Source organism: Aythya fuligula, chromosome 5, assembly GCF_009819795.1.
Source record: "Aythya fuligula isolate bAytFul2 chromosome 5, bAytFul2.pri, whole genome shotgun sequence".
NCBI classification, from domain to species: Eukaryota; Metazoa; Chordata; class Aves; order Anseriformes; family Anatidae; genus Aythya; species Aythya fuligula.
The window spans coordinates 27,585,786-27,607,289 of record NC_045563.1 but is presented as its reverse complement, the minus strand read 5'-3'; the positions used below and the strand labels follow the sequence as shown (position 1 = coordinate 27,607,289).

General features: G+C 40.1%; 1 protein-coding gene across 13 annotated transcripts in view; it reads right to left on the bottom strand.

Annotated features, from left to right (window-relative positions):
- NRXN3 (neurexin 3) overlaps window positions 1-21,504 on the bottom strand; it is a 978,580-nt gene that overhangs the window by 617,101 nt on the left and 339,975 nt on the right. The gene's annotated exons all lie outside the window — the stretch shown is intronic.

Sequence of the window (21,504 nt, the reverse complement as noted above, 5' to 3'; positions counted from 1 at the left end):
GTATTGCTACTGTTTAAGACACAAGGAAAAAAAGCCAGAATATCACAAAGCAGAGACTGGGCAGAACCTATTGCAAGGCAGTCAACCACCAACAAAGAAAGAAAAAAAAAAGCCAGCACCTGAAGAGCAAGGAAACAAAACAAGTGTGCCACAGCACTGGGTGAAAGGCCTTCAGCCTAGCAGACACAAGTGGATTGTGTTAGAATGACAATCCAGTTACTTTTCCAGCTGCAAGGGTAGCAACTGGTGCTGGGGTTACACCTAGACAGCTTCTGTGCCCTGCCAGTGCCAAGTAGAGAAACTTTGTGGATGTCCTGTCCATGCAAATGGTGCTAGGTCCTGCTCTGCCCCACTTCTACTTCTTACCATTTCAGTAATACTACCAGAAAATCCAATAATGCCAACCAAGATGGAAAGGGCATAAGCCTTATTTTGATTGCTGATTGATTGCTTTGATCAAAGATAGAGGACTCAAGGAACCTGGGCTTCATTTGTGGCTTTGCTACCTATATTGGTTGTGTAACTGGTAAATGTCACTTATGATCTTAAGGGACTTACAAATGCTTAGCTTAGATACATATTTTAAGACAAATGTGCTGAAGTCAGTGAGGCATTCAGATATGATGTGTTTCTAAACAGATATTTCATAGCTCAGAGGGCAGTTATAAGCAGAAATGACTAAGTCTCATGTCAAGCGGGAGGTCAGGCTAGATCATAATTGTGTCTTCTAGCCTCAAAACATACAATGCAAAGCAGATAATAATGCCTAAAGAGGTACCAGTAAAATCACTCTTGAAAATAGACAACCTTAGGTAATTCAGTGCCTATGTGTTTTGCTTAAGATAGATGACTCTGTGGAAAACACGTTGTTTGTGAGCTGTCGGGCATTGAAGCGCATTGTGTCATTTCTGTGGGTCACTGCCTCAACACTCCTAAGTCATCGCATTGCTCCAGTACCTGGTACTACACCGACCACTGTTACCATGACTTAAAAATATAACTAAAAAAACGCTTCAACCTACCATTTAAGACTAGCTCCGAAGTATAACAACTGAATTTAAGTCTTGTTATTAGTCACACAGTCCCATCAGGGCAATGCTTTAGGGATTCAGCGTTAGCCAAGCATGTGAGTCATCGCTCTCGAATAACATTCTGTGAATAGCATTGCTAGAAAGAGGCCTTGCAGGTTGGGTGTTGGATAAAAAAGTCAAGAATGCAGAAATAAAAAAGGAAGAATGCAGAAGTATCCTTCCTTCAAGAGATATTCAGCTTGCTCCAGTCTCCCCACAGGCAAAGGCAAGAATTATTTTCCTCAAAATACTGAAGAATTTGAATACCACTCTCAATCTCATAAATGTGAGTCATCAGAGATTAATGCTACAAATTATTTTCATTTTGCTCCAAAAGGGGAGATCCAGTTGGGAAAATACAACTTTGCCACTCCTTATTTTTGTCTCGATGTTTCTCTCAAGCCAAGAATTCTCGAGTGTTTCATGAACAGAGTCTCACGGTACATAGCACTAAATGGGACAATTGGCTACCTGCTGCTGATCAAAAGCCCACGAGCATCCCCTTCTCACTTGACAGATCTAATGCTGCTTTCTTCACTCATTATAATAGTTCACCTGGTGACAATTCCTGGCACTCTGTTGCTTGCTAAACACCGAACTGTGATGTATGTCAGCATCTTCCCCTTTCTATGAATACTGAAAAAATAATCCACAGGCTGAACACCACTGCTGCTAAAAAATATTTATTCTCAGCAGGAATCTGGCTCTTTATTATGTACTGACACTGAATATTTAAATTACAACCTTCTAATCTTTCATTTACAGCATCTAGAGGATGTTGAATAAATTAAAAATAAAATGCCACAGCATTCTGCCCTGACAGGGGATCTGACAAAGAACCAACATTTTCAGAAATGTGGGTTTGGTTTTCCAGCATATGCAGCTCCCAACTTTGACAGATGTGCTATGTTCAATAATTCTAAGGCCATACATGTCAAAAGCTAAATACCAGTTTTGAACATCTAAGTCTGTCTGAAAAAGCACCTAGGACAGTCTGCTGTCTCACACTTGAGGTTTGATTGAGTGCATCCATCCACTAGAAGAGCACACAGATTGCTCAAAAAGCCTGCCTGGTCTTAAAAATCCTCAGGAGCATTCCTGTAACAAAGTAGTGGCCAGATCCATGAGCCAGCAGGCATAGTCATGGTGCTGTTACTAGTCTGGGTCAGAAGTGCTCGAAAAGTGGAACTGTCTGTAAAGCATGGAGACACTGGCACCTCACAACACACAGGGTTCAGCTGGAGGCTGAGCACAGGACCTCTACAGTGGCATGCCAGTCTTATGCCTACCTGTAAAAGTAAACAAAATTCTTGTTTGTTACTACTAAAGAGTGTAGGGTCCTTTAAACAACAGAAAACAGAGACTTGGGGAAAGGGCCCTGGATACCAACAGTCCTGTACCAGATCATGCTGCATCTGAGAGAGTACGCAGAACAATAATAATCCTCAATAGCTTAGCTAGTAGGATCACACACATCCTTCTGTTCACCGTGACTCCACACCACTCGTCTCTTCACGTGACTTAACATACTTCCTATGCCAACACTGAGTTCCCTGCATCAGCAGCCCAAGTTTTGTCTCCAACAGAGGCAGAGCTTGAACTTCACTGACAATCTCGGTCTAGCTCGCACCTCTCCTTAAGCAAAGAGCTGCTGAAAGCACAGAAGAAGCCAAGTGCCTGGGAGAAGGCAAAGTCCAATGAGAAGTTCTAGGCACAGATTATAAAAGCTGGTGTTTGGGTTTAGGCTAATAAACACTTGCTCCTGATGAAAATTTCTAATGATTACTGCTGCATTATTTCTGCACAATCTACCTGCTAGTTAAAACTTCCCTTTCTATAGCCTTTTCCAGGGAAAGCAATAATCCAACTTCAATCATTTAGAACAGTGTCTGTGAAACAAAATGTTTCTAAAATGACACTGTAAATTCAAGATGCTAATGCTTCTGCATTCCCATGAAACACACTGCAGCACTGGATCAGGTGAACAGACAAGGAAAAGCAAAATCAACCTCAGCATGAAAGAGACTGAAACAAAACAAACTCAGGTCAACCACGATGAGCAAAGCTTCTTCAAGAAAAATTAATGGAAAAAAGTTCTTTTTTTTTAATGAACTTTAAAAACATTAATGGAAAAGAGTTCTTGGTTATTTAATAAATTTCAATAAGCTCCTTTCATGGCAAAAAAAAGCTCTCATTCATCAACTCTCTTGTGTCTAGCACCCTTCCTGAGAATTCCTGACATATGCAAGGCCTCATGATCATAAAATCAAACAAACAAAAATCACTTAGGTTTTCTGGGCAATGCTTTCAAGTGGGAGCAGAAATACAGTCTTAATCCTGCTTTGAAAAACCAGGACATGTAAACTCAGCTGGCTTTTTCTGGCTGTTACCGAGTAGTTAAAAATGGCTTCTTTTTTTCCTCTACCCTTGGCATGAACAAATCAATAAAATCATAAAAAGATTAGACAGACTGAAAGGCCAAATGAATGACTAACTCACAAGATAGATAGATTTTGAAAAGACACAAAAACATGCAGAACTATTAAGGCCGATACACCAATTGATAGATGCACTCACTGTACTTGCACACGCTGCACAAAAGAGCGCTCAGCAATTGCAGCACAAAATTTCTAAAGACTGAATTTCTCCCAGGAGTCAGGAGGTAAAGAAAAATTGCTCCAATCTATACCAAAAATTACACACACACACACACGCTGTGTTTTTGAGTATGATTCCCTCTTTTATATTCCAAAGCTGCTGCCTTACCAACATGGCTTTGTATGTTCAGATCAAAGCAGCAGCTGCCAAAGCTCTGCTATTGTTTGGGGTTATTTACAGAAAGGCAGGGAACAATTATTCTCAAGGTACATGAGGGCTCCAAGACAAAAAGGTTGAGACGGAGCCGAGCAAATTTGGAAGCCAATTTGCCACGTGTTACATATTATACACACAGATCAGAAGTGCAAGTCTTCATTCTCTTTTCTAACTTGAGACTTATTAACTTTAAAAAAAAAAAAAAAAAAGTGTTTTGTTCTCACGACCAAATCACCCTCCACTCTCATATACCTCTGATACTTCCCAAGTCTTTTCAAGATCCAGTGAAAAACTGATTGCTCTCCACTTTTAGATATTTAAAATTGACCTCCTCAAAACTACAGCTTCTTTATTTTTAGACCTTCCTCCTTCACTTCTTATTTAAGACTGGCTTTTTTTCAATCTTCTTCTGTCTTCTCACACATAAATTATTCTCTTCTGATATAAGATATTTTTCCTCTGCACTGCCTCCATGCCTCTTCTACCTAGCTAAGATGCCCATGTCTTTTCAAACCTCATCAAAGAACAAATTTAATTCCTTTATACAGGAGGCACCTTACGATTTTTTCCCTGATAAGAGCTGACTTTGTTCTCCTGATTCAAATTCCAAAGTAATATTGCTTTTTTGTCCCAGGAAGAAAAGCAGGATCAGATTCCCATTACATGGGTGGCATTAGGCACTATACACTCACACGTCTGTACGTGTAATGAAATGCCAGCAATGAGAAATAGTTAAAACCTGTGAAATTTGGAGTGTACATACAGAATCATGTGCTCATTCATGTGCAACACACCATAATACAAATAACAGGAAGAATACACTTCAGTGCCATCTAAAATTCCAGGGTGGGAACCTCAACAAAGCTGTAAGGTTTAAAATTAATGGCATTTCACTGACCTCATGCTGCTTGCCGAGGAAAACAAGAAGCACAGGTCTAGATGTTTCACTGAGTGTGAAGAAGAAAGCCACCTGAAATGGCAGTCACAGCTCAAGTAACATTTCCCACTGTGTAGACCAAAGGGAAACTACACAGATATAAAACTCAGCAGACCCTTTCACAGGGTAAGCAGATCATACTGTAGAATCCACTGCTGCTAGGGCATAATTAGCATCTCCACTTGGCTTTTATTTATAGATCTTATACAAGCAAATTTTAGCTTGTCATACTATATACTGCTAAGTATTTCTTCTTGCAGCAAGTAGTCCCACTGAAACTCTTCCAACCATAATTCAGTCTCCCTTTTCCTCAAGTAATGTTCAAAACCGGGGTCAGAATGCTAACACACCCAAGAAACACCCCACATCTATTTACATTGATTTTGTTCTGTCACATATTGCCTACTTTCCCAAAAGTAAGGACAGCATTATATAAAAGGAACATAGTAAAATAAGTATGAATGCCATGAAAATGTGCTGAGTGTTACTGACACATCCAAGAAAGCAAACTTCAGCTTTTGCAGACTCAAACAGCTTAAGTTAAGTATTACTTCAGCATCAGGAAGAAAAAAAAAAAAAAAAAAAAAAAAAAAAAAAAAAAAAAAAACACCTCAGTGCTGAAAAGATACAACAGAGCAGGATCAGAGCTTGCCATGTACATAAGGAAGCTAACTCATTCTGACATGTAATAATGAAAGAAGCAAAACATACAGGGACAATATCACAAACCAAGTAACCTGTTACACAGTCTGCAGATTTTTCAGTCATCCAGAACAGTGAGACATATAATCGCGTGGAAAAGCAATATCATTTATTAATGACAACCACATTATTCTGCCCTAATTATTCTGTCATTTTTATGGAAATTACTACTGAATCTGAAGTACAGTGCATAAATCCCAAGCCTATAAAACTGTACATGCTAACCATGCTTAGAGCAGTCCATTTGTTGGTGTAAGAGACTGAGCATTTGCTTCATTTTCATTTAAGAAGCAGACCCATCATTTCTCACTGTTCCTGATGACACAGTGGTGTAAGAAACACGGTTATCTTTTTCAATACAGTATTATGGAAACTATCTAGCAATGCAGGCAATTTGGAGGAGAGGAGAAGAGCAAACTGCTAATATTTTCACATATAATGGTAAGGTTTGATCATCTACGGACAGAACATTGCACAGTTACTTCATTCTTGTAAATATGTCCATTTCTTCCTGCTCATTTAAGTTCATTTTCTTTATTTCAGTTTAAGCTATCTATTCTTTTACTGTTCGGAAGTAAGGCATTTTATATTGAATTGATGGTACTGTATTTAAATAACTACATAAAAAAATACATATAACCTATGGATATTGATATCTTTCAAGAAACTAATTGCCATAGTTGTAAAAGGGAAAAAATTGCTTGCCGTGTTTCCACGGAATTGCATCAGTGGGACAATGTGGCCTTTAATATTTTGGAAATCATTGCATCTTACAGCAGTTTATTAGTGTAATGTGGTGGGTAATAAACAGAAATTCATTATTCTTTCATAAGTGCTAAATTTTTTTGCACAATACCTTTGAATTCACAGTATCAAAGCCATTACACACAGTCATGAATGCAGATCCTGAAGCCTCCTGGCAAGCAGGTGACTATCATTAGCTACACATTAATGGAAATCTGAGCTACAGGTAAAGAAATGACTTGCCCAAAGTCTTGCTACTGCTGAGTATTGTAGAGATTATTATTATCTGGAGGACCTTCTGGTGATGTCAATTTTAGAAGTCTGTCCATTACTCAATGAGAAATGTCATGGCAATGCTCATGATGATCAGCCAGGAGGTGCAGGTGGTTCTGAATTGCCCGCTGGAGGAGGCTGACTTAGCTCACAGCTCCAACCAGTACTCTAGGACAGCTCAGTCCTCTCCACTGACTGAAACACTAACTAAATTTAATCACTAGATTAAATGCAAAAGCCCATACATTCCCCCTGTGCCTTTAATACTTGTATTCGTTTGAAAAATGAAATCTTCAGTGCAGATTCTGTCCCTAAGCTGTCATGTAAAAATACATGTCTGTTTGCACATGGATACCATTCTCATCACCAAGAACCAAAACTAGGACTTCCTGTATCCAGAACAGAAGCGAAAACAGAAAAAGTAATACCCTTTGCTCTGAGGGCACCGAGAAAATGTGTTTATCAAAGCCAGGCTAGGCTAGATGCATGCTATTTCAATGTATTGGTACTTCCTTGACATTACAACAGTTACCAGGTAGTAATTGGTTTTCTGATGTGAATTGATTCACCTACCCAAACTGCCTCATCCTTTCCTATAAGAAATACTATAGTCTCTCCTATCCATGACCATATAAGAGCTGAGCATGACAATGCTATGGAAGCAAGGCAGGACTGGGGAGTGGTATCTAGGATGCTTGATGCATTCTTTATCCATTGTGGAGATCTTAGAAGCTATAAAGAGAATTCTTAAAGCTCGCAAAAATAAGTCTGATGTACACGACCCTCAGTACCATTTCCATTTTGAGATTTTCTTCACCAAGACAGTAAAAACAGACTCAAATTTCTACACAATCTTTGAAGCCTAGGAAACGAGTTCCAGGTTTGTTTCTCCTCTGTATTTGTAGCTGTGGAAATCATATCCTTACAAATTTGTTAGTGCTTCAAATACTTTTCTTCAGAAAAAGTTCATTTTAAGATTTGGTTTTAATGCCCTTGGGATATCTCTTCTTAGATTCTCTTTTCTTCTTCCCTCAGAAATGTCTGTCCAGGTTTCACTCTAGACCTATTAAAGTTTCAGGATGTTCCTGGAAGCAAAAGACCAGGAACTATTGTCATCTAACGCAGAATTTGATGTTTTCCAGTACTGCTACAACTAACAGTGTTCTCAGTTAATGAATGTTGTTCTGTCCCAAACACTCCAATTTCAATTTTAATTACAGTCTGAAAAGCAGCTAAGCATTTTGCTTTCAATCAGTATGCAGCCTGCAAATTTCCAAAAAGTGTACTGGAAATAAACTTACATGCAGAATCCTTTTACACAAGTGCAGGGTGGATCCCTCCATGTTCCAGCAGTGCAATAAGGTAACACAGTGAGTAAGAATGTGAGAATGTATAATCTTCTTCTGCACTCGTACTTCCATCTCTGCTAAAAACTGTAGAGTAGCACTGGAGCTGAATAGCTGCAACAAAGCTTCCCCTCAGTGTCAGAAGTGCTTAGATAATGGTGCTATGTAAGGGCAGGGCTGAAAGCCCATAATGTCGCTGCTACTGCTTCTGCATAAAATGACTTCACACTCTGTCCTTCAGCAATTCCATGGGGATAGCACTGCCACAACCACTGCAGTCTTCTAAGGACTAAATCATCAGCATAAATGAATACTCCAAAGATCAAAATATGCTTAAGAATTCCTAAGAAAGGATTTTTAATTTCATCCCACAGTGAAACAGAAGCAAATACCCTATCTGTGCTGTGACAAAATAAGAATGCCAAAATGAAGCAATGCATTACCTTGCCCAACTGCAGATAAAGCCAATGTTCCTCCCAAAAATGAGAGGCAGCTAAAATATTTCACTACATTCCTCTTTTAATTTACTGCAGTTCTCTCGGTCCTTCTTCTGCACTCCCAACAATATCAGGAAAAGGATGTTTGTTAAATTTCTGGCCCAATCAGAAAAAGCAAAAGCCAAAATCTCACCTGAAAACACATTTGTATTTGGTCGTTGAATATAAATATGATGCAGATCCCCAGAGATAAACGTTGGGTAAGTTAAAATGCACTTTTTTTTTGATTCAGAGCAATGTAACTGAGCCTTCTCAAACTAATTAATTTTTCAGGTCATAGCAATTAAATCCCATGGGAAAACACGATCCATTAGGTATGTTGCATTCTGCTTCGGCAAAAACTTCTGCCCACCTGCCCACATGAAGGCACAATATGCCCCAGGGGACTCACACTTGGCTCATTTACCTCACAATGGGAAAAAAATGACACAGTATATCTCTCACTTGTCATATTTTCAGTTCTGAATATTTCCCCTTAGTATTGGTCAGCAGACAAGGGCCTTAAGATTTGTTTTTTCACAAATGCTGAGCCCTCTAAAACCCTCTGAAAGTCAACGGGAGTTGACTATGCTCAATACCTCTGTGAATTACATCTAATGCAGGAAAGAACGTCTTAACTGCCTACTGGAGTTGAGTACTAAATAACATAGTTTCAGCAATCAAGAAGGCAGAAAGCCTGCCTCAGAGTCACTGTGTGAGGCTGTGAAACAAACGGATTTCTCAGGTTTACCTTGACTCAACTCAGACAATGTCAAACAGGATTAATGATAAAGCAAAGCACAAGATCTTTCAGAGGTTTAACAGTCATTTTTATAAAATGAATATCAGATGCAATTATATTAGCTTAAAATGGACTACATCTCTATTTGCTTAATTACTCTTACTCTTTATTTCTCGTGTTTCAGCTTTTTCAATTGAGGGTTTGGGTTTAAAGTAACTTCATGTCTTCCAAGCACCACCGTCAGCTTTTAACAGCCTCTGTATTCACATATGGCTCCTACAGCCCATTACGGTCAAGGCTGGGTTAATGTGCTTTTAAGGATTTCATCTGAAACCAAGGCATTTCAGCACTTAACCACTGTAACCCTTGCTGAATTCTTGCCTAACCAGCTCGGAGTGACTGAGTGTTGGCTAAGCAAATATCACTTATGTTTTTTCAATAGCTGGGTTTATTTAAATATTTTCCCTACTTTTCTTGCTTACCGACCTGTCAGCTGTCCCACCACCACTGTAGGCTGTTGCTATTGTGAGAGATTATGCATGCGTTCATACAAATTATTAGAAAATATGCCAGTTATATATATATTCTGTGAAGCTTCTGAAATCAGAAGTTGTTATATTTTTCTATAGATATTCCACATGATACATTTTACTAAGGATGTTTTGTACATGCTCATACAAGCATGCTTTACTTACTACTTCAAGCCTGACCTTAGCTTTATCACTGGGAATGGAGTAGTGAAGTTAAGATGGTCTGATTTGCTGCAGCTGTCCAAGACACAGTACTGTCAAGTTGCAAGCTGGCAGAGGCTGAGCAGTCCCCTCAGTCTCCTTTATTGGGCTGTTCTAGCACTTAAGCCCAAAACCTTTAGTTCTGCAGCATCAGCTGCTTTCATCTGAGAGGAAGAAGAGCAAGTACAAGAAAGCGGAGCTTGCTGTTGCTGATGTTGTTGCTGTTGCTGTGCTGATTAGCACTGTCCTGTGATACAATCCACACTTTGAAAAAGTTTCTTGCTGCCTATAAAGCATTTTTGATATAGTAGCCCTGTGCTACAGTCAGGAATCGATTTGCATTCAAGACCTTTTCACACAGCTCTGCCCATGTTATCTCTTCCTTGTTATTACCTTCCACAGAGCACCCTGAACATACTTCTGATACTTTCACAAATGGGAAAAAGCAACACAAAACAAATACGGAGTGATTTGCTGCTGCTTTGTAGGTATATTAGGCTGCTCAGCACATAAACAGAGACCAGAAAACCTCCAGCTGCACCACGAGGTGGTGCTCAGCTCCCTCTGTAACAGACACAGCAGCGAGTGCCAGGAGAGAAGAAAAGCTTGCTTGGGCTGGGAACCAGCACAGTCAGCCTGGGCACACAGACATTTGGGGTCACAGATGATCCTCTCTACACAGCCCTACTGGATACTGCATTCCCTGCAAAATACAGCTGGAGAAGTCACCACACAAGTGAGGAATTGTACCAAATACTGCTCAGTGAATCTGCCAAGCTGGAAGCTTGAGATCCTACTGCAACTGGGGGAAAAAGCTTAAAGTCTAGATAAACTTCTCAGCTTTCAGGAAAACAAGCTGCATGAGAGCTATGCAAAATGAAAAATAAAAGAAAAAAGAAAACCTGTGCTTTCGTATAGTTTTCACACTTTTTTTGATGCATTTTAATATTTTTGAAATAACACAAAGTGTGACCGTTGAGAAATTAACAATTTTTGCTGCAACAAAAACTTGTCAATTTTATTGACATTGCTTTCAATAGCAATGACGACTTAGGAAGCAATTTACTTATAAATATTCCCCTTCATCTAGAATTGTGCTAAGCAGAAAATTTAAAATACTAAATTAGAAACTTCCTTTCTTCTTCCTTTTTTTTTTTTTTTTTTTTTTTTTTTTGTATAAGAAAGCATGAAACTAAATGAGGCTAGTTTTCTGCCCACAGCAAACAAAGGGGCTGTGATATTGCTCAGACTTGTGGCATAAATATTTTGACAATCCCTAAGACTGACCATAGTCAGTATTTTCATGAGAGAGTGCAATAGCGCAATAATGTGGCAGAACATGCAGTGGTAGCAACGTAATTATGTTGTATGTGATCACTGTAGTTGTAACTACTAGTATACAGCTTGGCCAACTGCATAATGACCACCAAAAATCTCAGTTGTCTTCTACATATACACTTATTCCCTTCCTTTCTTGTATTAAAGTTAAAATATCAAATACATGAGAATTTTCCTAAATTCAGCTGAGAAACATTTACGGTTTTGCATGGAAAATAATACTGGCCCTCCTCAGGAAGCTATAGTGAAACTCCAAGAATTCATGAACAACACGGTTCTAGACAGGAGACTGCAACTTTGCTTAAATGTTTTAATACCATCAGAACATTTTTCACTAGAATGTCCCAAAGATCATAATAGCTTAGTGGAGATAGCAACATTCCTAAGTCTGAAAATAATTTGATATGAACCAAAAGCAGTACCAGCCACATCTTCTTTTCCCCATCAGTTTTAAATACTCGAATGAATAATTTTGAATGAGATTTCCCTAAAAAAAAAAAAAAATATATATATATTATTAAAAAAAACTGCTAACAGTTACTTAATATAAAATTAAACCCTTACCTGAACCTACTCTTGTGTTAATTAGCATAATTACTTTTTTTTTTTTTGGTAAGCTTGCCAGGCATTCTCCACATTCTCCACTTCACATTCACTAGCAAACCAAAATAGTAAGATACCCTTGGATAATTAAAACTGCAGCCACTGATTTGGCCTCCAGTTTATGATCAAGCCTGGATAATGTAAAAGCCACCATGAGGAAAAAGCTATTTTGCCACAATGAAGTGTGCACACATAACTATTTAATACAGCAGCCACTGAAGTGACACAAGTCAGAAGAGATTTAACTGTGAAAATGACTTCAGAATTTCTCTCAGGCTTTCTAATTTTTCACATTCACAAAGAAAACATCCAACATATTCCATTTTTCACTAGCTAGAAAACGCTTATGATGATATAAAATACCTCAACCACTGTGTTTAACATCTGTGGCATCTTCACCGGGCTCCCTGTGGTATCAAGAAGTGATGTTTTATATTTCCTTTGCACAGGAGAGGCAAGAAGTCCACAACTTCTTCCCTGGGCCTGAAACCTGAAGAATCAGGTTTTTGTAAAAGGACTAGAAGATAAGCAACTAGGAACGAAGATAGAGCTGCCAAAAGGTTTGCTAATGGCATGTTTTCAGAGAAGCTACAGCAATACAATTGTGCTAGAGGCACCATATACCAGTGTGCATCAGCTCCAACCCCTGGAGAAAGGTTCTTGTTCTCTGCCCCTCATTTAGTCCTGCACAAACAGTAAACATTTCTAAGGTGCTTCTTTCACAGATGAGCTGTAAGCCTACAGCTCATCTTTGCCCAGCTCTTTTCAGAGAGGACAACAGTCAAACACAGGAGCACTGAAGGATAGTTTCAAGGTAAACTTACATCTTCCTCCCCAAGCACCTATGCTCCCTGACAAATTTTCTACCAGCAGTGCCTTTCACTGGACAGTCTGGCAGTGCAAGACACAGGCAATGTGATGGGTTGTGGTAGCAGGCCAACAGCAGGCACTGCTTAAAGGGGCGTGTGGCATGGGGACTGTTAGGTGTGGAAAAGTTGGCTGCGGAGAGGCAACTTCTGTCATTAGCAATCCTCTCACTACTCTTTCACATAAACAGCATCCGGTAGTTAGGTCCCAATACAGTCATTGTTTGATTTTAAGATAGTCAACAGCTTGACATGTCTTAATCCTGGAAGCAACACATCTAGTACTGCCTACACAGCTCCCTGATATTGCCATGCACACAGCAAGTTTCCTCATACTCAGTGCCTCGAGTAGGAGAAGAAAAATCAATGGGGAAATGCTTGATGCGTGGAGACCATGGACGACACCTTTAGTCCTCTGTTCTAATTTACGGCAGCCAAAGCATTGCCTTTTCAGGCCCTATGGCTCAATACCCACGAACTCGGAGGGCTACAGCTGCATTCTGAGTGTACTGGATCTGGCTGGGAGGGAGTTCCTTTGCTTCATAGAGGCATGTATGGTGCCGAGCTTTGGATTTGTGACCAAAAGGGCGTTGATAACACACCAGTGTCTTTGCAGTTGCTGAGCAGTGTTCACACAGTGTCAAGGCCTTCTCCATTTCTCTCTCTGCCCCACCCCGGTGAGGAGGCTAGCGTGCCCAAAAGGCTGGGAGGGAATGCAGCCAGGACAGCTGACCAAGGGGATATTACATACCATGGTAACACACCATCATGCTCTGCTATAACCTTGTGGTGGTATGCCACAAGGTGCCAGGGACTGGTCACCAGTGCTCAGGGACTGTCTGGACATTGGTTGGCTGGTGGTGAAATGATTGCTTTTGCATCGCTTGTTGGTCTTTGTTTTGTGGTTTTTGTTTGTTTTTTTTTTCCATTTTTTCTTTCTAACTAAATTCTCTTTGTCTCAACCCATCAGTTTTCTCCCTTTTGCTCTTCCAGTTCCCTCCCCCATCCTGCTAGGGAAGAGAGAGCGAGCGAGCGCCTGTGTGGTGCTCAGCTGCCTACCAGGGTTAACCCACAGCACTGAGCAAAATTCAAGTGATGACAGCTACTCAGAAAGGAACATAAATCAGTTTACACAAATAAAGTAGCCAAAATAAACTGAGAAGTAGAGAAGTTTTTCTATCAAAGCCTTTCTTCTTCCATCCCCCCCCCCCCCCCCCCAACAGCCTGGCTGAGACACTGCAAATACTGCAACAAGAATGAAACAAGTCTTCCTGCCTTCCCTGCACAGACGTGACAAAGGGAGCTCCGAGTCTAACAAGTGGTGGAGAAGAATAAACAGTGCTGACAAGCAACTAGTTAATGCATGCACTGTTAAAACAAAACCCAGCCACACAGGACTTCAAAACTTATCCTACCCTCAGAAGTCTTCCAAGGTTACTCCAAAAATCCCTCAGCACATCTTTCTCCCTTCAGCAAAAATACAAAATAAATAATAAAATATTTTTTAAAAAATCTGCCCAACCACTGCCTATTTCATAATATTTCTGTTACAGCACCCAGAATCCCAGTATTTTTCTGTAATTTCCAACATTATACAAACAGTATCTAGCTTAGTGACAGACAACGTGACTTTTTTTAATTTTTTCGATTTTTTTTTTATTCTTCCCCCTATACAACAGTTCTCATTTTGAGCTGTAATCCCATTAAGGGGTCAGAGGCTACAGGAATTGAAAATTTTACGTATAAAAATGTACAACCTGAAGACAACCTCAAGAAGCAGCAATGAGTCAAGAAAAGCTGCTGTGGTGGGAACAATAACCAGTGGATTGCCATAGCTGTTTCCCAAAATCTGGTCATTGATTCCTGACTGATGATTTCAGATTTTGCAAGGTTAGTTTTCTTTCCCATTAGGTCCCACCACCACCATTAATTAAAAATAACACAGAAAGCGTTATAGCAAGCACCACTCTAAACAGTGCCACCTCTTCACATGGATGACCTTCGAAGACCGGCTGAAGTCTCTCCCTGAGCACTAGAAGGGTAGCATCAACCTACAGCCTTTCAAAGGACATGACAGTATTAGCTCCAAGACGAAGGTTGACTGCTGCTAACTAGGAGCTGGGGCTCACTGAAACCTGATAACCACGGGCTGCCTTGTATTTGTAGCCCAGATGTACAGTCTGTAAAATATTCTGGGATGCAGGGACTCTGTGATACAGCAAACGCAGCTTAGGGTTACAAAAATTAATTATGCCATAGCAAAACCTTGACCTTCATGGCACTGGCTGAATGAGGATTAAAGACACAGCAAACACCTTTCTTTCCTTACACATAATGTTCTGCACCCAATAACACAAATCACTAGAGCCTTTTTACCAGCCACTCCTTACCCAGCATCCACTGAATCTTAAGCCTCACGGAATTGCTTTAAAATGTACTGATAAGGTAGCACCCAAAATAGCAAGCAGCACTTGTGCTGATTCATGTTTGCTTTTTTTTTTTCCTTTTTAACTACTCAAATTCTCATTAGAAATGCTCTGTCTGGGTTGTTCTCAAGCAAAATAAATCACATATAAAAATCTCTCTTTCCCTCAGGTCCTAATGCACAAGATTCCAGTTTCATGTCAATTTTCTCTGAATAAAAAAAAAAAATAAATATGGATTTTGGGCAACTAATTACAGAATCTATTCTATAGAACACATATTGTCTAGACTGCAGCATAGCAGAGCAGCTTCTTACAAGCTCTTCACCTTTTGCCTCTGACCTAGCTGGAAGATGGCCATGTGGAAAACCAACTCAGGAGCACTGCTTCAGTGTGGAGGGGTACCAAGCAACTCCTGTGCCGAGAGCTGAAGTCAAGAGTTTTTTTTTTCTTCTGGTGACTTGGAGTGGATTTGCATCAAGCAAGTTTGAGACAAAATACTTTACTTTCTAGTAGCTGTCACAGGGAAGATAAATTTGTTAGCTTATGTGACAAAGCTCATCTATGTACCCACGAAGAGAAACACCCACATCAGATAGATGCTGGCATGAGGCAAGAACCCAAATTATACCCTGCCAGGCTAGATCCAGGCCCACCACAGGGGCCATCAGCCCATCGAAGTCCCATCTGTACAAGGCTGGAGGAGCCCAGGGGCACAACTGCAGGCAAGAACCCAAATTAAGGATGCCGAAAAGCAAAAACCCTGTCCCAGCAGAGCCACCAGCATGAAATGAAACTCATCACTGCAAGTCACCAGAGCAGCTCTCCAGACCACCTTTCAGATTAAGGGGGTTGGAGTCATGTTATGGGATGCAGGGGAAAGCAGTTTGAGATTGCCCAGGACTTATTACAGCATGCTTGACCAGCAATCAATGGCAGGACAAAGAAGGAGTTTAGGTGATTTGGGGAGAAACAAGAATGGGAATAGAGAGAGGGGATAAAAAGGGACGTTCAGTTGGCTGCTCAGCATGCTTGTTGGGCTGTGCTTTGCACCTCATCTGTCCTATCTGCTTATTAAATTATGTTCTAACTCTGTCCTGAGTGAGAGATCTCTATTCTGTGTGTATGAGGGTGAGTGAGGGTGCAAGTGCAGCAGCTCAAGTCAGACAACAGCTTGGAGGGCACATGCGTCCGTGGTGCCATAGAATGGAGTGACCACAGGTGTGTGTGTGTGTGACCACTAGCAAAGATCCAGCCGGACTAGTTGGGGAATAGGTGACAGCAGCAGCACCAGACCAGACCGGCACCCTGAGTCTGAGACTTCCCAAAGCTGAGAAAATGCCCGGCTAAGCTGTACAAATGCAACAAATGCCAGGCTTGCTTTCACCACTACAATATGACATACTAATGGCTTGTCACTTTTCAGGCTGTATGAGCATTCATTTCTTCCTGATTATGTTTAAATGACATTAGTAGATACTGGAGTCACAAATACGATGTGTCTGTTTAATCACACCTCTTCACTTTCCAAATAATGTTTTCACATTAGAGTACTATTAAGCTTTTATTAAAATGACAGCAACATCCCTAAGAATCAGAGAAGTGCACTTGTTTTTATAACATTTTGATTAGATTAGAGTTAGCATGGCTTCCTATTCACTTAAGAGGATATGGAAAAAAGAAAACTTAAAATCTCTTCCAGAGTTACACATCATAGGTTCATATTTGCTGTTGTTACATAAGCACTTAAATGAAACACTAACACTGCACTGAATGAAGACGCTAAGTACAGTAAGCATGGCAACTGAAAAGGAAGAACCAAGCTCATATTCCAGCTGTCTTCTTTCACTCTCTTCCATTTTTGCTTTTAGCAACAGGTAAGAAAAGAGGATCAGGATTTTCTGAGGCTTCACGAGGCACATGAAAATAGGTAACGGCTTGTATGGCATGCTTTACTGAGAAGAAGAGGCCTCATTATGAAATAACAAGCAATAAGATAGAAGTATTCACTGCCCCGAAGGCAGTCAAAGTGACCTTCGGAAGATCAAACCTCCCATAAGCATAGTGTCAAACTATGTGACTGTGACTAATGCCATGCCACATAAATGGTTTGGGAAAAGGAGAGGGAATTCAACCAAGAAAAAGAACACAAACATTATCCTAGAAACAACACAAACTGAAGACACTTTACAAGACACTGAATCTGCAGCACACACAGCCCTGTCCCCCATGCTTATTATTTAGTAGATTGCTGAAAACTATCCCCTTTGGACTGATAAGAAGCAGGGGGGTCATCACTGAAAAGATAATAAAGCAAGTTAAGGATATTTTCAGAAAGCTGAAAAAAATCAGAGCACCAGCCAGTATGACACAAATTATAAAACTATCACAACAACCTCAACTTTCTTTAAGGTGAGCTATATATTTCAAGAACCAGTTTACAGGATGTGGGTCAAAGAGCTACGTTCTTTGGTAAGCTCTATTAAAAAAAAAAAAAAAAAAAAAAAAAAAAAAGTATGTATGCAAAAATGTAAGGGCATTTAGTCTATGCATATTTTCCCCATAAATCCAGCAAACAATATGTTGCTATCCATTATGTCTGCTTTATGTTGAAGAATCATTCAGTGCATCTCCACATTCTATTTCAGGCCCCTGATACTACTTTTGGTTGTGCTGATTTGACACTAAGAGGAAAATAGAGTTACTACTTAGTCAAATCTGTGTAAGCAACAGCACTGCTGGGTCCATCTAAATTCAAGCTCTGTCAGCATGCAGAAACAGATGAGATCAGTTTATGTAACTACAGGAGTAAGGCATGGGGATGAAAAGAGTAAAAAATACTCCTGTTGTAGGACATGATGTCAGTCTTCCATTCCAGAACTGTGGGATATGACTGATGAAAACTAAAGACGGTAAGAAGAAATGATGCGAGGGAAAACAGTATTTTACAACAGAAACATGGCATCCCGAAGATATGCAAACAAAAACCTCTCACTCTATCCAATGAAAGCTAACAGCAAGTGTATCGAAAACTAAATGCTTACCTCTGACAAGACACTGGACTCCTCTCGAATAGCATGAGCTTCAGTGCTTGCTTTGATCTTGCTGCTAGGCTCTTTAACCTAACACATTCCATGAGATCCCCAAAGTACAGCTCTGTTTACTTTTAAAACCACGAACCAGGTCCTTACATTCAGTTAGCAGTGGTGACTGCTTGACCTGAAACTCTTCAGCCGACTGGGAATTCCATTTGTCAAGTTAATTTAAAACATTTCTACTGACTTTGACAGACCCTGGCAGACCCATCTGCATATTGATAACTCCCTCTGCACAAGTAAATGTCTTGTGCCTGCAAGAATAGCTACAATGTTATTTGGTTTGTTCTTGCCTAACCGTATTTTATTCATGTAAGGGTATATAGTTTTCCATCAATCAGTTCCCAGCAGGTTTTCTTCTAGAAAGCAGGACAGATGACCTGAGTCATTGTAACAGGCAGCAACAAAACAAGGTGTTGGAGGGACTAGGAGAGGTGTTCTTCATTTTAAGCAAAGCATCATAAAAAAATAAATTAGGAAAATCCAAAGTTTCTTTTTAATAAATAAATATCAACCTTCAAAGGAAGACTGTATTTAAAAATGCAGCAACCTCAACAATTAAAAATGCATGGAAGCAAAATGATTCAAGATGTTTTGATGCTTATGGGAAAACTAACAAAAACACTCTGGGTTCAGACTGTCTTCCCACTGATCTGCCCATAGGATTCTGTTTGTCTTTGGTTTTTTTGTTTGTTTGTTTTTGTTTGTTTGTTTTTTTAAATGTTTCTTCCAGTTACTGCTAAATTTTATCTTGTATGACAACCACACCTTGCTACTAAAGCTGATTTCCCACCTGAAAAGTCTTCCACAGATGAACCTCTAGTAGTCATCTGTCATCAGAAGTTGAAGATGATGACAACAACACCAGATGATACCAAAGAAACTGGTATGGATGCTTAGATGACACACATCAACAAGAAGTATGGTGCAAGCATCTACATAGAGTTGTGGGTGGCTAAGCATCAAAAACATATGAAATGTTTGGAAACAGAAGTTCCTATTTTTATGCAAATGCCCTCTGCTACTGCTGGGTGAAAACTGACAATCTCATCAGAGATTCAAGACAGTTTTCCTGGTTGCCAGCTCTACCTTGAAATACAGTGTTCAAACTGAGATGAGCAAAAGGAATTCAACAAGAGCTGCCACGTTTGAGTCACACAGGCCTAATCCCACACACCCCTGCAATGGGGCAGGAGAGGAAGCAGTTCTCAAAGCTGTGAACTCACAATTAAGCTCCTGCAGCACTTTAGGGCTCACAACTGGAATAATTACACATCAGTCCATGCTTTGGCTTCTTTCTCTGAATGCAGACTCCTAGGGACCACCTCCCAAGACCAAGAAACTAATTGCTTCCACTTTCCTGAAAAGCAGGATCTGAATCTGGCAGTGACCAGGAAGAAAGCTGATCTGTTACTAGGGGGGGAACACATGACACAGACACAACTGTCTGCTGCCTAACAATACAGACATAATCTTAGTCCAAAACCACAGCACATATGTTAAGAAACTGCTTTGCAACAATGTTCTCTTGCTCTCTCAGTGCTACTAACAACTGTTTCTGTAATGTGTTGCTCCACTTTCACTTGAAAGCTCTGTTTTTAGGGTTGCAACACACTTCTTTCAATTTTCCTGCTAGCTTGGATGGGGCTCTTTGGTAAATAAAAAGACCACAGCCTCTAGAAAACACGTAGACTCATAGAATCATCAAGGTTGGAGAAGACCTTCAAGACCAAGTCCAACCATCAACCTGAACTACCAAATGTCATCATTAAATCTCATCCCTTAGTGCCACATCCACACATCTCCTTAATACTTCCAGGGATGAGGACCCCACCACTTCCCTGGCCAGCTTTTTTCATGCTTCACTGCCCTGCCCAAGAAGAAACTCTTCCTAATATCCAAGCAAAACCTCCTCTGGCACAACCTGAGACTGTTTCCTTGCATCCTATCACTTGTTACCCGAGAAAAAAAGACTTGACACCCACCTAACTACTACCTCCTTTCTGGTAGGTGTAGAAAGGGATGCAATGTCCCCTCAACCTCCTCTTCTCCTGACTAAACAGCCCCAGTTCCCTCACTCACTCCTCATAAATCCTGTTTTCTAGTCCCTTCACTAATTTTTTTTTTGCTCTTCTCTGCACGTGCTCGAGCAACTCAATATCTTTCTTATACTGAGGGAACCAAAACTGAACACGGTGTTTGAGAGGTAGTCTCATCAGTGTTGCATACAAAGCAAAAATCCTTTCCCTAGCCCTGCTGGCCACGCTGTTTCAGATGCAGGCCAGAATGCCACTGCCTTCTTCACCACCTGGGCACACGGCTGGATCCTGTTCAGCCAACTGTCGACCAGCACCTCCAGGTCCTTTTCTTCTGGGCAGCTTTCTAGCCACTCTTCCCCAAGCCAACACCATTCATGGACCAACCTCGCCTCTTAATTCATTATAGCACTTCCAAATTCATGTTCAGTCTTCCATAAATCATCTAACACCCAGGATCTGTCAGTGCAGCAAGGAATCTGGTTTCAAGTAAGACACACCACCATACTTGAGATCTAAACAGCTCCGTTCTTTGGGAACAGTGTTTCAGTTTTAAGCCTACAGCAACTTCAAACAGCTCTTTGAAGTAAACAGAAAAGATTGTTTCCTCAATCACAGACTAAAATTGGATATGGTCTTTTAATATTATTTTTCATGCAAGGGTATACAGTTTTCCATCAGCCAGCATCTTTCTACAGCAACCTTCCCTACCTTATAACAGACTGAAAGGGATCTTTAATGAACCAAGGATTCATGTGGACTTTATTGTGTAAATCTAAGAGAGTTAAATGCTAAATAAAAGGCTCTCATATAACTCCGATAATATACTCAAAAACTAAGATCTAATTGTATTTCTTCTATACTCCCTCCCCCCCAAAATGACTTTGAATAAATATCAGATTAAGTTGTCACCATTCTGAAACAAAGTGAAAAATTAAGATTTGTTTTTTTGTGTGTGTTTAAATATGCATGCTTTTTTTTTTTTTTTTTTTTTTTTTTTTTTGTGGAGAAGTGCATACAGTACCTGTTGTTATTCTTATGTGGCTCTTTAAAAGTTTTCATAAAGACAACAGGTTACCAGTGAAATACAATATCAGCTCATCAGGTTCCTCAGGTGTTCTTCTGCAAAGCTATGAAATAACAGTTCATCTCCTCCTTGGAGAAACCTAACACAAAATTTTCACATACAATCACCTTAAGGTCTTTCCTCCTCCCCCCAGCTTCATATCCCACCCAGCCCTTCAATTTCAGAGGATTTTTTAAAAAAAGAAACAAGAAAAATAAAATCAAAGAAAAAACAGCTTATAA